This window comes from Microtus pennsylvanicus, chromosome X, assembly GCF_037038515.1.
Source record: "Microtus pennsylvanicus isolate mMicPen1 chromosome X, mMicPen1.hap1, whole genome shotgun sequence".
Taxonomy (NCBI): Eukaryota; Metazoa; Chordata; class Mammalia; order Rodentia; family Cricetidae; genus Microtus; species Microtus pennsylvanicus.
Genome location: NC_134601.1, coordinates 138,938,483 through 138,954,095, shown reverse-complemented (window position 1 = coordinate 138,954,095; position 15,613 = coordinate 138,938,483).

Here is a 15,613-nt window from a genome sequence, read left to right as displayed (position 1 = left end):
AGAGCGTTAGAATCACTTCATTGACATTTTTAGCACTTTGGTTTTATCCTAGGTCTCTGGGCTGTCTAGCCTCTGAGTCCTGGCCCTCCAAGTAGTGTCAGGGGTGGGCTCCCTCTCATGGATTGGGTCTCAGGTTCAACCGGTCATTGGCTGGCCACTTTCACTAATTCTGCACCACCTCTACCCTAGCACATCTTGTAGGCAGGACAGATTGTAGGTTGAGAGGTTTGTGGATGGGCTGGAATCTCCTTTTGCTATTGAAGAAACAGGTGATAGGAGAGGAGCTAAAATTGTCTGGGTCCATTGGTCTACCCAAATGCATTCATTCATCGGCTGGATAAAATGAATGAGGAACCTATTCTCATGGATTTTTCTATAGAAAGAAACAAATACTAAGCAAAATTCGTAATATGAGTAATATTAAGCAGTGAGAAGATTATATTTATGACTATATATGTATATACATATATGCATGTAACAGCGATTATTGATAAAAGGGGCCATGAATTTGAAGAAGTACAAAGTGGGGTATATGAGAGAGTTTGAAGGGAGCAAAGAGAAGGGAGAAATGATAGTTATAATATTCTTTTCAACTTCCTTTTTATTTATTCTTTGTGTCTTTTACATTATACATCTCAATCCCATTTTCCCCATCCCTTCGTATCTGCCCTCTGCCCTTGCAACCTCCCCCCAAAGTAAAATAAAATAAAATTTAAAAGAAAAAAGCGAAAATCAATCTCTCTGTGAAAGCTGCAGCGTAACACACAGTAAATTCTTTTTTTTTTTTTTTTTTTGTATTTTCGAGACAGGGTTTCTCCATAGCTTTTTGGTTCCTGTCCTGGAACTAGCTCTTGTAGACCAGGCTGGCCTTGAACTCACAGAGATCCGCCTGCCTCTGCCTCCCGAGTGCTGGGATTAAAGGCGTGCGCCACCACCGCCCAGCACAGTAAATTCTTTTATCCATATATTGTTGTTTCAAGTATTCTTTGCAAAGAGTTGTTGGTCTGGTTTCTGCTACATTATAGATTCTGGGCCCTGGCTGGGACTTGTCTTGGATTATCTTGTTATCCTGTGTCGTGGAGATCCTGCAGCTTTGGATTTGCAGGTTAGGTCCCTTCACATACTCTAGCAGATCATAGATGGAGAGGATGTCGGGGTGGGTCAATTCATAATCCTGCTCCTGGGCCTGGGTAGTTGCAAGGTTGATCAACCCACCAGCTCTTCCTTGTCCTCACCTCCAGGGTGAGCTCTCCAGCATTGCCCTGGCTAGTTCACCCCTTGTAACGATTAGCAAGGGACAGGGCCAGTTCTCTTGCTTTCATAACCTTGGGGTCCATTGTCCCACACCTACACATTAGGGCCAGCTCTACTATGTTGCCCAAGCTAGGTGTTAGGTTACTTTCCAGAGTTCTGGTGAAGAACAGGGACAATTCTCCCACTCTTATGACCTCAGGGCCAGCTCTCCCACCTAAGGCTTAAAGGGGCAGGATGGGAGAGAACATCTCTCCTGCGACCATGCCTCTATATGGCAGATGAGTGGCAAGGCCAGATCGCTCACACCCATGTTCTCAGGTGGCCCCCACCCCTGTCAACAGGGTCAGCTCTGCTGTGCTGCCCAGATGAGATGTAGGGTCCACTTTCTGGAATGTTGCAGCTGGTAGAGGGGAGGGTCAGCTCCCTTGCCTGCTGGAGGTGGTAGAAGCGAGGGGGCAGAGCATCTTTCCCTCACCCCCACTACCACACTGTGGATGAGGGAGGCGGTAACAACTGTGCCCTTTCATGTCTCAGAGCTGGCTCACCCATGCCCTTGTTTACAGAATCAACTGTACTGTGCTGTCCAGGCAAGGCACAGGGCCCAGAGGGCTGCAGGTGGTAAGGGGAAAATGGAGACCTCTTTCCCTCACCACATGGCAGGCACAACCTGCTCTCCCATTCTCCCACCCTCAGGGCCAGCTTGCCCATGCCCCTGTGAACAGAGTCAGCTGTGTTGTGCTGCCCCGGTGAGTTGTAGGACCCTCTCTCCTGAGATTGGCAGCAGGGGAAGGGCAAGATCAACTCTGTACAGCTTTCAGTAGTATCAGGAGCCATAGACATCAACAGAGAGCGGGGGTGCATCAGGGCCACAAACCCAGATATGGGCCCTGGCAGCAGCCAGGCAGAGACATCATCATGACCCTTGGTGGCAACCAAAACACGCATATCTCTGGCCCCTCCCCATCTACTCCTCCTTCTCCATTCAGAAAGGGGCAGGTCTTACAAGTGCATAAACAAAACATGGCACATCAAGGAGAGGCAGGACCAAGCTCCTCCCCCTGCATCAAGACTGGGCAATAACAACCAAGCATGGGGAATAGGTTCCCAAAAGCCAGCTCAAGAGCCAGGGACAGACTCTGATTTCACTGCTAGAAACCCCACAAACGGACAAAGTCACACACCTGTCACATACCTGCAAAAAGCCTAGGTCAGTCCTATGTAGGCTCCCCAACTGTCAGTCCAGAATCCATGAGCTCCCACAAGCTCAGCTCAGCTGGGGTCATTCTTGTGCATTCCTGGGGTTTTCTTCGAACCAGGGTTTTCTCTAACCCCAAAATAGGTCCTGCTGTCAAGGCTTCTCTCATTCTCTCTCCCTCTGCACCACCCCCAACCCACACAACCCAATCCCCCATGTTCCCACTAACCCCCAGCCCCCAGATTACCCAGGAGATCTCTTCTACTTTTCCATGCATCTGTTTTTTTGAACTCCTTGTTATTTAACCACTCTGGAGCTGCAGATTATAGCCTAGTTATCCTTTATTTTGCTTTATAGCTAATGTTCACTTATGAGTGAGTACATACTATGTTTTCTTTCTGCATCTGGATTATCTTGCTCAGAATGCTTTTTTCTAGTTCCATCCATTTTCCTGCCAATTTCCTGGTGTCCTTGTTTTTAACAGTTAATAATATTCCATTGTGTAAATGTACCACATATTCTTTATCCATTCTTCAGGTGAGTGACATCTAGATTGCTTTCAGGTTCTGGATATTATGAGTAACACTGCTATGAACATAGTTAAGAAAGACCCTTTGTGGCATTATTGAGCATCCTATGGGTACATGACCAATATTGGTAAAACTGGGTCTTGAGGGAGATTAATTCACAATTTTCTGATAAACCACCATAGTGATTTCAAAGTGTCTATACAATTTTACACTCCCACCAGCAATGGAAGATTGTTCCCCTTACTCAAAATCCTTTCCAACATAAGCTGTCATTAGTGGTTTTGATCTTAACCATTCTGATGAAGATAAAATGGTTTCTCAGCATCACTTTGACTTGCATTTCCCTAATGACTAAGGTCGTTGAACAATTCTATGTCCCAATTGAGAGTCTTCTGTTGAGAACTCTCTGTTTAGATCTATACCTTGTTTTTTAATTGGATTATTTATTCTTTTGATGTCTAGTTTCTTGAATTCTTTATATATTTTGGAGATCAACCCTCTGTCAAATGAAGATCTTTTCACATTCTGTAGGCTGCAATTTTGTGTTATTGACAGTGTCCTTTGCCTTATAGAAGAAGCTTTTCAGTTTCAAGAGGTACCATTTACTAATGTCAGGGTGTCCTTTGCCTTATAGAAGAAGCTTTTCAGTTTCAAGAGGTACCATTTACTAATGTCAGGGTCTGTGCTATTTAGGAAGCTGTCTCCTGTGACAATGTGTTCAAGGCTACCTCCTACTTTCTCTTTTATCAGTTTCAGTGTAACTGAATTTCTATTAAGGTCTTTGATCCACTTGGATTTAAGTTTTGTTCAGGACAATAAATATGGGTCTATTTGCATTGTTCTACATGCTGACCTCCAGTTATGCCAGCACTATTTGTTGAAGATGCTTTCTTTTTCCATTGTATAATTTTGGCTTCTTTGTCAAAAGTTGGGTGTGGATTTATCAGGTCCTTCTGTTCTATTCTATTCTATTCTATTCTATTCTATTCTATTCTATTCTATTCTATTCTATTGTTTCACATGTGAATGGAGTGTATGCTTTTGTTTTCTGAGTGACAAGACCAAAATAATCACAGAGAATCTGTAGTAATTACAACACTGTTTGGCCAATGACTCAGGTGCATTCCTGGCTACTTCTTACATCTTAAATTAAACCATTTATAATTAATCTATGTATCATCATGAGACTGTGACTTACTGGTAATGTTCTGGCATCTTTCTCCTTTGTTGACTACATGGCATCTCCTTGACTCTGCCTATTCTCTCTATATATCTCTGTTCAGATTTTCTGCCTGGATTTACTCTGCAAAGCCATTGGTCAAAACATCTTTATTCATCAACCAACAGAAGCAACACATATATAGGAGGACATACCACATCATCTTCCCTTTTATGTCTAATTAAGAAGGAAAGATTTTTTAACTTTGGCATAGTAAAATTGCATATATATATATATATATATATATATATATATATATATATATAACAGTTATCAAGCAAGAATTATAGTTATAATATTTAGTCCATTTACATTTGGCAAACTAAGGAAAACACTCTATCATCTATCCTATCTTTGTGAGTCTAAAGTTTTATATCTAATTTATCTTTAATCATAACTAAGGACAACTACGATTATAACTATCTAGTCTTTGACTCCATCAAAGACCACGGAAGGATATACCTAAGTAAACAGAAAATGCCTTGAAAGCAAATTCTAGAGCTCTAGAAATGCTAGAAACATCTCGCTACCTGGCCACTCAAAGTTCTTTTGTAATGTTGGGGCATCCATCTTTAGCTTACAGGCCCATAGTATCTGGCAGACTTTTCAGCTAAGCAGGAAATTTGAAGATCTGTTCTGTCTTTTACTGGCAAAGTTCATCAGTTGCTTTCTTCTGTGTCCTACAGAATGTTTGGCAGTTTCTTCTGTGAAGCATGAACCCCGAAGAACTATTCTGTCTTTTGGAAAGTTCATCAGTCTCTTTTATGTGGGTCCTGTATGTACAGTTCATACAGCATACTATCAAACAGTCCAGACATGAGCAGTTTTTTGCCCAAATGCTAGCCTTGTCACATTGAAGGCTAATTCCATAACAAGTTTCATCAATGCCCATCAACCTCTTTAAAGTAATTGGTGTTGTCAGAAGCAGAAATGTCTCACAGTTGAAAAAAGTCTAAATTTTTAAAACATTTTAAATGCCATATTCTGTAGGTCTTTGAAATATTTGAACAATACCTATCCATCTGAAATATATCTCTGTAATCTAGAAAAATCTAACTAACGTGATTACAGTTTGACTATTATAGATGACTCTCTATTAATCTGTAATTTTAATTATACATTACATTTTTAAATGATCTGTATAAACATAATACCTTAAACAAGAATATAAATATACATTTAACAAAACTGACCTTAAATTTGTATCAATAAACCAAAGTCCATAGCAATGTAAAATATTCATATCTATATCATATGTCCCCTCTTTTAGAAAGAGATTGACTGTGACCATTAACCACTTATAATCAACCCCCTTTAAATGAAAACAAACATTTATCAACAAAATTTGGGTATAGTTCTATAGACTAATTCTTGCTGATTGGGGACAGTGTTAGTCAGGTCATTCATGGGATATCCAATGTGGGTTGGTCCATCTCAGCCAACAGTACTGAAGCTGCCATGGATGTTAGACCACCTGGGACATCACTTCAAAAGGTCATGTTTGATCAAACCATATTAGCCAGTAAGGAATCCACAGCTTTCTATCCTCTGTGGAAACAAAAGCAGAACCTCTTTTCCAACGTAACATGTGCTTAGACTTAAATTCTAAAGTTAAGATATCTTTAAAATATATGTTGGTTTAGCTTAGCAGCCCATACAATGAAATGTCTTTCTGTAGTTAGCTCATTTACATTCAAAAAATTCAAAGAAAACACAACAATATAGATAATTCAAACTCTGTGTATTTTTCATCTTTATGTGATGTTTTAAAACTCTATTTCTTTTATTTTTATTATTTAATTTTTTATTTTTTTGAGACAGTGTTTCTCTGTGTATCTTTGGCTGTCCTGGATCTCTGTAGACCAGACTGGTCTTGAAGTCACAGAGATCTGCCTGTCACTATCTCCCAAGTGCTGGCATTAAAGGCATGTGTCACCATTTTCAACTACTCTATTACTTTTTAAGGACTTTCTTTATCCTCTTTCTTTTCTCTCCCAAGCCTATGTATAGTTTTAAACACACCATAAATCATTTAGAGGTTTGTTTGTTTATCTGAATCTGTCTTTACTGTCTTTCTCTATTTTTCCTGAGCATATGAGTCTTACATCTGCTAAACAGCATGGCTGGGATTAAAGATAAGGTTTTGGCAGCTGGCTCCACCCCATTCCTTAGCTTTCTGAGGGTTTAGCTTCTTTGTGGAGGTACTGGCAGGAGGCATGTTTATTGCTACAACTCTGTGTAGTTTCTAAGTCCATGCCACCTCCAAGAAGCCTGATGCCAGCTGCTCATAACACCATTTAAGTGTTAGGTAGCAGAGCCTCTTAAAAAAGCTATGAGGTTTTTGCCGTGAATACTGAGTCAGGAAGCCTCTCTTATAGGAGCTACACCTCTGCTCATCACCAACACAAAGAGTTTACCAGAGAAAAGATGGTTACCAAAAAGCTATGATTGATTCTGTTCTTGTCTGTCTAGAATTCTTTTTTTTTAAGCTTTCTCAGGTTTTATGTGGAAATTCTTGCCAAAAGTTTGAACACCATATATGAATGGAGACTGTGCTTTTATTTCCTGGATCCCCATATCAGAATAATTATACAAACTCTATATTAATTACAATACTGTTTGGCCAATGGCTCGTGCATATTCCTAGCTAGCTCTTACATCTTAAATTAACCAATTTCTATTCATCTGTATATTATCATGAGGCTGTGGCTTACTGATACTGTTCTGGCATGCTTCTCCTCCCGGTGGCTACATGGCATCTCCTCAACACTGCCTACACTCTCTCTCTCTCTCTCTCTCTCTCTCTCTCTATATATATATATATATATATATATATATATATATATATATATATATATTAAGAAATCTTGCCTGTATTTATTCTGCTAAGCCATTGGCCAAAATTATTCATCAACCAATAAAAGCAATACATATGCAGAAGGACAACCCACATCATCTGCATGTCTAGTTTTATGCCAATAACAAGCTGTTTTTATTACTATAGCTCTTTAGTAAAGATGTAAGTCAGAGATAATGATATATTTATTTGCAGGATTGTTTTAGCTATCCTGTTTTTTTTCCATATGAAGTTGAGTATTATTCTTTAGATGTATGTGAAGAATTGTGTTGGGATTTTCGTAGGGTTTGCATTGAATCTATAGACTGCTTTTGGTAAGATTGCCATTTTTACTGTGTTAATCCTACATATCCATGAACATGGAATATCTTTTCATTTTCTGATATCTTCTTCAATTTCTTTCTTCAAAGTGTTAAAGTTCTTGTCATACATGTCTTTCACTTGTTTGGTTAGAAGTACCACCAAGACATTTTATATTATTTGTAGCTATTGTAAAGGTTGTTGTTTCCCTGATTTCTTTCTCAGACTGTTTATTATTTGTATTTAGGAGATCTACTGAGTTAATTTTGTATCCAGCCATATCACTGTGCTATGGAATTCTTCCTTTGGGCACAGTAATGTTTTGTCACTCAAATCGGTTTAATAAAATGCTTATTGGTCAGTAGTCAGGCAAAAAGTATAGGCAAAAAGTATAGGCAAGACAGCCAAACTGAAAATGCTGGGAGGAAGAAGGGCAGAGTCAGAAGAGATGCTAGCTAGCTACTGGTGAAACAGGACTTGCTGAAAATGAAGTAACAAGACATAAGCAATGTGGCAAAGCATAGATAAGATATATGGGTTAATTTAAATGTAAAAGTTAGCTAGTAATTAAACCTAAGCTATTGGCAAGCATTTTTAATTTATATTAAGACTCTGAGTCAGCTATTTGGGAAGTGGCTGCTGGTTATTTGGGAGCATACAGTCAGGACGTTTATCATTAAGGGGTGTTGGATTTTGTCAAAGGCTTTTTCAGCATCTAATGAGAAGATCATATTATTTTTTTCTTTCAGTTTATTTATATGGTGAATTACATTGACAGATTTTCATATGTTAAACCATCCCTGCATCTTTGGGATGAAACCTACTTGATCATGGTGGATGTGCTATTGGATTCAGTTTGCCAATATTTTGTTGAGTATTTTTGCATCAATGTTTATGGGGAAACTAAGTCTGTTATTCTCTTTCTTTGTTACATCTCTGTTTGGGTACCTGGGAAACTGTAGCCTCATAAAAAGAATTTAGCAATGTTCCTTCTGTCTCTACTGTGTGGAACAATTTGAGGAGTACTGATATTAGCTCTTTTCTAAAATTCTGGTAGAATTCTTCACTGAAACCACCTGGATGTAGGTTATTTACTTATTTATTTATTGTTTGGAAGACTTTTAATGAATGCTTCTATTTTCATAAGGGTCATAGATCAATTTAAATTACTTATCTGGTCCTGATTAAAGTTTGGTTTCTGGTACCTATCAAGAAAATTGTCCATTTCTTTAGACTTTCCAATTTTGTGGAGAAAAGGTTTTTGAAATATGACCTAATGAGTCTGGATTTCCTCAGTGTCTGTTGTAATACTACCCCCTTCACTTCTGATTTTGTTAATTTGGATATTCCTTCTCTGCCTTTTGTTTCTTTGGAAAAGAGTTTGTCTATCTTGTTGATTTTCTCAAAAACTAACTCTTTGTTTCATTGATTCTTTGTATTATTCTCTTTGTTTCTATTTTACAGATTTCAGCCCTCAGGTTGATTATCCCCTGCTGTCTACTCCTCCGGGGTGAGTTTGCTCCTTTTTGTTCTGAAGTTTTCAAATGTTCTGTTAATTCACTAGTGTGAGATCTCTCCAAATTCTTTATGTAGACACTTAGTGTTATGAACTTTTCTCTTAAGCAATGCTTTCATTGTGTTCCAAAAGTTTGGGTATATTGTGCATTCATTTTCATTGAATTCTAGGGAGTCTTTAATTTCTTTATTTCTTCCTTGACCCAGTGATAATTCAGTTCTTTAGTGATCCAATAAAATTCTGGGGATTATTCTAATTTTTGCATCTGTTAAGATTTGCTTTGTGACCAAGAATGTACTCAATTTTAGAGAAGGTTCTATAGGGTGCTGAGAAGAAGGTATATTCTTTTGTGTTTGGGTGGATTGTTCTGTAGATGCTGTTAAGTCCATTTGAGTCATAACATATTAGTTCCTTTATTTCTCTGTTAAGTTTCTGTCTGGCAGACCTGCCCATTGGGGAGAGTGAGGTGTTGATATCTCCCATCATTGTTGTGTGGAGTTTGATGTGTAATTTAAGTTTTAGTTATGTTTCTTTTACAAATGTGGGTGCCCTTGTATTGGGGGCATAGATTTTCAGAATTGAGACTTCATCTTGATGGATTTTTCCTTTTATGAATATAAAATGTCCTCTCCATCTCTTTGATTAATTTTAGTTTGAAATCTGTTTTGTTAGATATTAGGATAGCTACACCAGCTTGCTTCTTAGGTCCATCTGATGGAAAATCTCTGAGGTAATGTCTGTCTTTGAAATTGAAATGTATTTCTTGTATGCAGCAGAAGGATGGATCCTGGTTTTTATATCCTTTCTGTTAGCTTATGTCTTTTTATTGACAAATTAAGTTCATTGATATTAAGAGATATTAATGATCAATGATTGTCAATTCCTCTTATTTTTAGTTTTGGTTGTGGTGGTTGTGTGTGTGTGTGTGTGTGTGTGTGTGTGTGTGTGTGTGTTTCTTTTTGGGTTTTGTTGCTATGAGATTACATATTGCTTGTGTTTTCATGGGTACAGTTAACTTCATTGGGTTAGAGTTTTCCTTCTAGTACTTTCTGTAGGACTGTATTTATAGATAGATATTGTTTAAAATATGGTTTTGTCATGAAATATCTTGCTTTCTCTATGTATGGTGAATGAAAGTTTGGCTGGCATCTGTGGTCTCTTAGTGTCTCCAAATCATCTGTCCAGGATCTTCCGGCTTTTAGAGCATCTTAGTTTAGATTTACTTTTGCTGTGAAGAGACACTATGACCATGACAACTTTTATGAAGAAAATGTTTAATTGAGGGGGCTCACTTACAGTTTGGTGCAGTCAATTATCACATAGTATGGAGCATGGCAGCATGTAGGCAGAAGTGGTGCTGGAGCTGAGACCGCTATATCTTTCAGGGAACAGGAAATCAACAGATTCACTGAGCAGTATCCCAAAAATAAAATCCCCTAAAGCCTGCCCCCATAGTGACGCGCTTCCTCTAACAAGACCATACTCTCTCCAACAAAGCCATACCTCCTAATAGTGCCACTCACTATGAGATTATGGGGAACAAATACATTCAAACTACCATGTAGAGTCTCCATTGGAAGTTAGGTGTAGCGTTTCATCCCAGCACATGGGAAGCAGAGGCAGATAGATCTCTGTGAGTTCGAGGTCAGTCTGGTCTGGCTATTCTGGAACTTGCTTTGCAGACCACACAGAGAATCCCTTTATTGAGGGAGAGAGAATAAAAAGAGAATTCTCTTGGTTTTTGTTTTCTTCATTGCTTCTATTTCAGTTTTCAAGTCTTGAACTATTTCTTTCAAATGCTTGAGTGTTTTTTCTTGGTTTTCTTGATTTTCTTGAAGGGATTTATTGATTTCTTTCACTTTTTTGTTTGTTTTTTTCCTCAATTTCTTGAAGGGAACTTTTCGTTTTCTCTTTAAGGGTCTCTATCATCTTCATAAAAATATTTTAAAGTCATTTTCTTGTGTTTCAGCTGCATTGGAATGTTCAGGTCTTACTGTTGTAGTATCACTTGGTTCTGGTGGTTTCATATTGCCCTTTCTGTTGTTGAACATATTCTTAAACTGACATTTACACATCTGGATTTAGGATGATTATAGGTCTGGGTGTTGATTCTTAGGTGGTCGTTGTTGGATTCGTACTTTGTTCCTTTATTATCTGTTTTCTTTATTGCCTTTTGTCCAGAATGGCCAAGGGTTCTGGTCTCTCACCTGTTGGTTGGCTGCTGAGGACTGCCTATATTATAATCTTAAGAAAGGAAAAAAAGGAATGTATAAAAACCACATAGAATTGTTAAATGTTGAGCAATACTGAGGACTGTTTTTTAAACAAACAAAAAAGGCAGAGAAGACAAGCTTGAAATGGGAAACATTTGCACCATGAAACACAGAAAGTCCAGCAAGGGTGCATAGAAGAATGGCAGATTCTTTTACATTTCTACAGTGTCACAATCAGTGCTTTCCTGAAGAGACACGTCTCTTTGGATGCTAATCTCCTTGAAAGGAAAGAACACAAGCAACACATTGGCTTTCTCCCTGGTCCTAAACATTTAATATTTGCCACATCTAGTTCCTCCACAACAGGCAACTAGTCATTCACTTACCATACTTACTTGGGCTGGATTATCCATTGGGTAACTCTTATCAGCAAAGCTTAGTGGGTCTGAATAAACCAAAAGTTGGCAGAGCTCCAGGATTCATCCACTAGCACAACAGAAAATACTCTTTCCTTAGACAGAACATGGCCCACCCCACCCCCACTTTTTTGAAACTGGGTCTAAGATCCACTCACCTCTACTTCCCGAAGTGCAGGGACATCATGCCCAGATCCTTCAAAAATCTTAATGCTTTTACCTGCCCAAAATATATAGAATTTTCCCACCAAAATGTCATATCTAAGAAATATGTGAACTGCTATTAATACCAGACACATTCCACACAACTGTGTTGTCAAGAGAATTAGGGAGATGAAACCAACCACATGAGTACTGCTCAAAGTTACCAAATGAATCACTGAAAGGAATTTCCCGTTTTTCTGCTTCGTTGGATCATTTTGATTCCAGATCTTCCATAATGTTAACTTCAAAGAAAATAGATCATTAACTTAACAGTCAACTCAATAAAGCATTATATCTTATAAAATAATCCATGCCCTATGTCTCTTTTATCTATACTGGAAATCTAATCTGTTGCCTTGTCACAACTTAAATTATTCTTTATTAAAAATATGCAGAAGCCTAACAAAAGGCAGGTTTTGTAGAACAAAGCCCATCAAAATTAGTTACTAATTTTTTTAGTTCATTATCCTTGTAGCTCCATTTTTCTTCCACTGCCCAACTGTGTGAGTAGGTGCAAGAAGACACTAGAGCAGTCTTAGCCAGTGAAGATAGAATGTTCCACCTGTGACCCTGTCAGTCACTAGATGGAAGAGAGAAAAGGACACTGGCACTAAAAACAGTGTGCACAGACAAGACCCTCTGAAGGCTGTGGTTCTCAAACCCAACTTACTGAGCCTCACTCCAGAGTTTCTCATTCAGTGCTGTCGGATAGAACCTGAGAGCATGTATGTCCACCATCTTCTTTGGTGATGCTGATGCTGATTGTCCCATGAGCACACTGTGAGAATTACTAGCCCAGTAGAACAAAATGCCTGACATGCAGTGGCAATTTTTAATACCCAGCTCTTTGTATATAGATGCCTGTTAGATAAGAATAGCTATAATGCCTAATAGTCATCAACTACCCATGGATGGGATATGTTTTTAAACTGCATTACTAGGAGAGTTTTGTCATTGTGCAAATATCATACGTTGTAGTTACACAAACCTAATGGTGTACCCTGCCTTGTACCTCCACTGTATAGAAAAACATCTTGTTTCTAGGCAACACACTTGTACAAAAGTTGACTATGCTAAATACTGAGGATAGTTATAATGCAATGGTAAGGATATATATGCATATTTATAAACATTAAAAGATGAAGTAAAAATTCTAAGTAATGGGAAATTTTCAACTCCATTGTAATCTTAAAGAACCACTGCTCCATAGTGTTTCATTGAACCAAAGCATCATCATGTAATGCGTAACTTTTATATGTGCACATTTTAACACATGTGCAGAATACTCCACTCCAGAAGAGCCCAGCTTTGTCATCCATTTCTTCATTAATCCCATAAATCTTCATATTTTCTCCTCATGCTGCATAATCTAAGAGGCCTAAGCCCAGAAAAGCAAGAGACAAGGCTTTTTGAAAATTAGCACTTCTTGAACATCACTCTGTTGCAACAAGCCCAGACAGAAGCAGGCTAAGTTTTTTGTTTGTTTTGTTTTTGTTTCATTTCCAACTATTTTAAATCTGTGTCTGGGCATTGGTTGATAGGATGTCAAATCAAAATCTGAGTCCCCATGTGCTGAATTCCCCTACCGTCCTAAAAATACCTATGTGATGAAATCATGTCGGCATCATACTTGGCCTCTACCCAAGCCAACAAGAATACTCTAGAACACTTGAAGAGGACAATTCAAGGAAAATGATTTCTCCAGAGTTTCCCTTCCACTGGGCAAACACCTGGTGCACATAGGATCTGCTCATTCTGGTTCCCTGGCTGCCCTCTTTTATCCTGCAATGCCCGAGGGCCTGGCCCACTCTCTCTGCTTTTATTCCCTGCTTCAGTGTGATAAAGATGTATAAATCATTCTGATCATCCTCCCTATGTTGGAACTTCATGAAAAGAGCAGGAGGCCTGAAACAGCAATTTACCTTGTGAGAGAGACCTGCAGTTTGCTACAATCAACAGATTCTTTGAGAGGCCTCTATGCAGTCATCTATGAAGGCCAACTTAACAGGGAAAAAGCAATGCTGATTTAAAGTAGAAAATTCCAGTATACTCGATGCTCAGGTGTTGCTACTATTTGGGTAGGGGTTGTTATGGTTTGGGGTTGTCTTCCAGGGAAGCGGTGGATGTAAATGAAATAGGGCAGTGGCAGCATTTGCTGTGGCCCAGGAGCTGTACATGAAAACAAAGCAGAAGCCTGGGCTTTCCCAGACTTGTCTAAATCCAAGATGCTCAGGGGTGTATGGAGATTTCGCTTCTCTCTCCCAGCTGATGGCTGGAAAAAGCACGTAGTGGCAGCTTTTCCAAATGTCACAGGAAGGCTCATTTCCCCATGCTTTCAAAGTCTAGGAGGCAAAGCTAAAGTTCTCTTGGGAAAGGATGACTTTCCCTAACTGTTGTCCCAAAGGAACAGGGAAGTATTGTGAGTGCTATCTCCCCTGGAATCAGTTGGGCCATGGAGAGGGTGGGTGAACACGGTCATTTTCACTCACAATGAACTCTTAAAGGACTGTACACCTTTTACACCTTCACATGGGTGAGAACTAAGAAAAGAACCTCACCTGAAATGGTTTGGGGGAAATCGATGCCCTGAACTGGCTCAAACCATTTGCATTAGGATGCTCATCTACCCCTGCCTGGGTAGAAATATTTCATCCAAGCTGATCTGCCTTCAGAGAGAGTGCTGGTTGTGGTCATTTGACTTCAGTCATAAATGAGCTACAACCTCAGGCCCGTACAAGAAAAAGGACTAGGCACTTGGGGGGGGGGGGCGGGGAAGAGACTCCAGTGCTATCCAAGGGAGCAGAGGAGGAAAAGAAAGATTTGATCCACCTGGGTGAATCCTAAAAGCAAGGGGACACCAGATCTGACACAGGAGAACCCTCGTCATCCCTGAAATCAGCACTGTACTTCCAAATGTCCCAGAACAAACAAAGGACAATGATATGGCCCAAGCTGTGGGAATCCTAGGCCCCAATATGATTAGAAACTATGTCTGGTTCATAGTGACAGCTGGAGAGATAAGATGACCACAGTGGCAGGTGTAAATTAGAACTGCTTTTTATATGGGAACATGAGGTCCAAGTTCTAGACCTGAAACCAAGGTACCATGGGATTCTTCACTGCTCTAAAGAGCAGATTCCATTTTCTAAGATGACAGACAATTAGACATTTAACATTGCTATCATCTGTAGAAAGTCATCATTCTACGTAATGTGTAGGAAATAAAATTGGGGGGACCAATGTTATGAGATAATCTTGACATCAGACCCCAACAGAACAGATACAAACAAAATTGTGTCTCTTGTAATAATTGCTCCATATTCCAACAAAAATGTTAACAAAGCAGACAGAATCTAAAACATGCCTATAGTGGCATTTCATTTGTACTTCAAAAAATAAAGCTTGCCTAAAGATCAGAGAGTAAAACAGCCCCCAATGATCAGCCTTACAGACTGACCAATGGTAACACACACCTTTAATCTCAGTAGCCACACTAGTTTGCCATAGAAACCAGGTAGTGCACGCCTTTAATCCCGGTAGCACATGCCTTTTATCCCAGCGGCTGGCTGCTTTACTTTTCTGGTCCTCACGCTGAACCCCAATTTCTGTCTCTGAGTGTTTATTAATCATGCTTCATTTGGTGTCCAACATGGGACACTAATTTACAAAACATCTGTTTGCCTCAGGTTTTTTAGCCACCAGCCCAGGCCAGAGCTGGGAATGGAATTCCAGCTCTAGGAATTAAAACCCAAACCTAGCTACCTGGATTCTGGAGAAGCACTAGCACCCCCAGATCCCATCTGTCCTGGCTTAGCTTTCTCTCCTACCGTGCCCATTCTTTGGCAAGAATTTCCACATCATGCCATTTGTAAATGGAGACTGCACTTTCATTTTCTGGACAGCCAGACC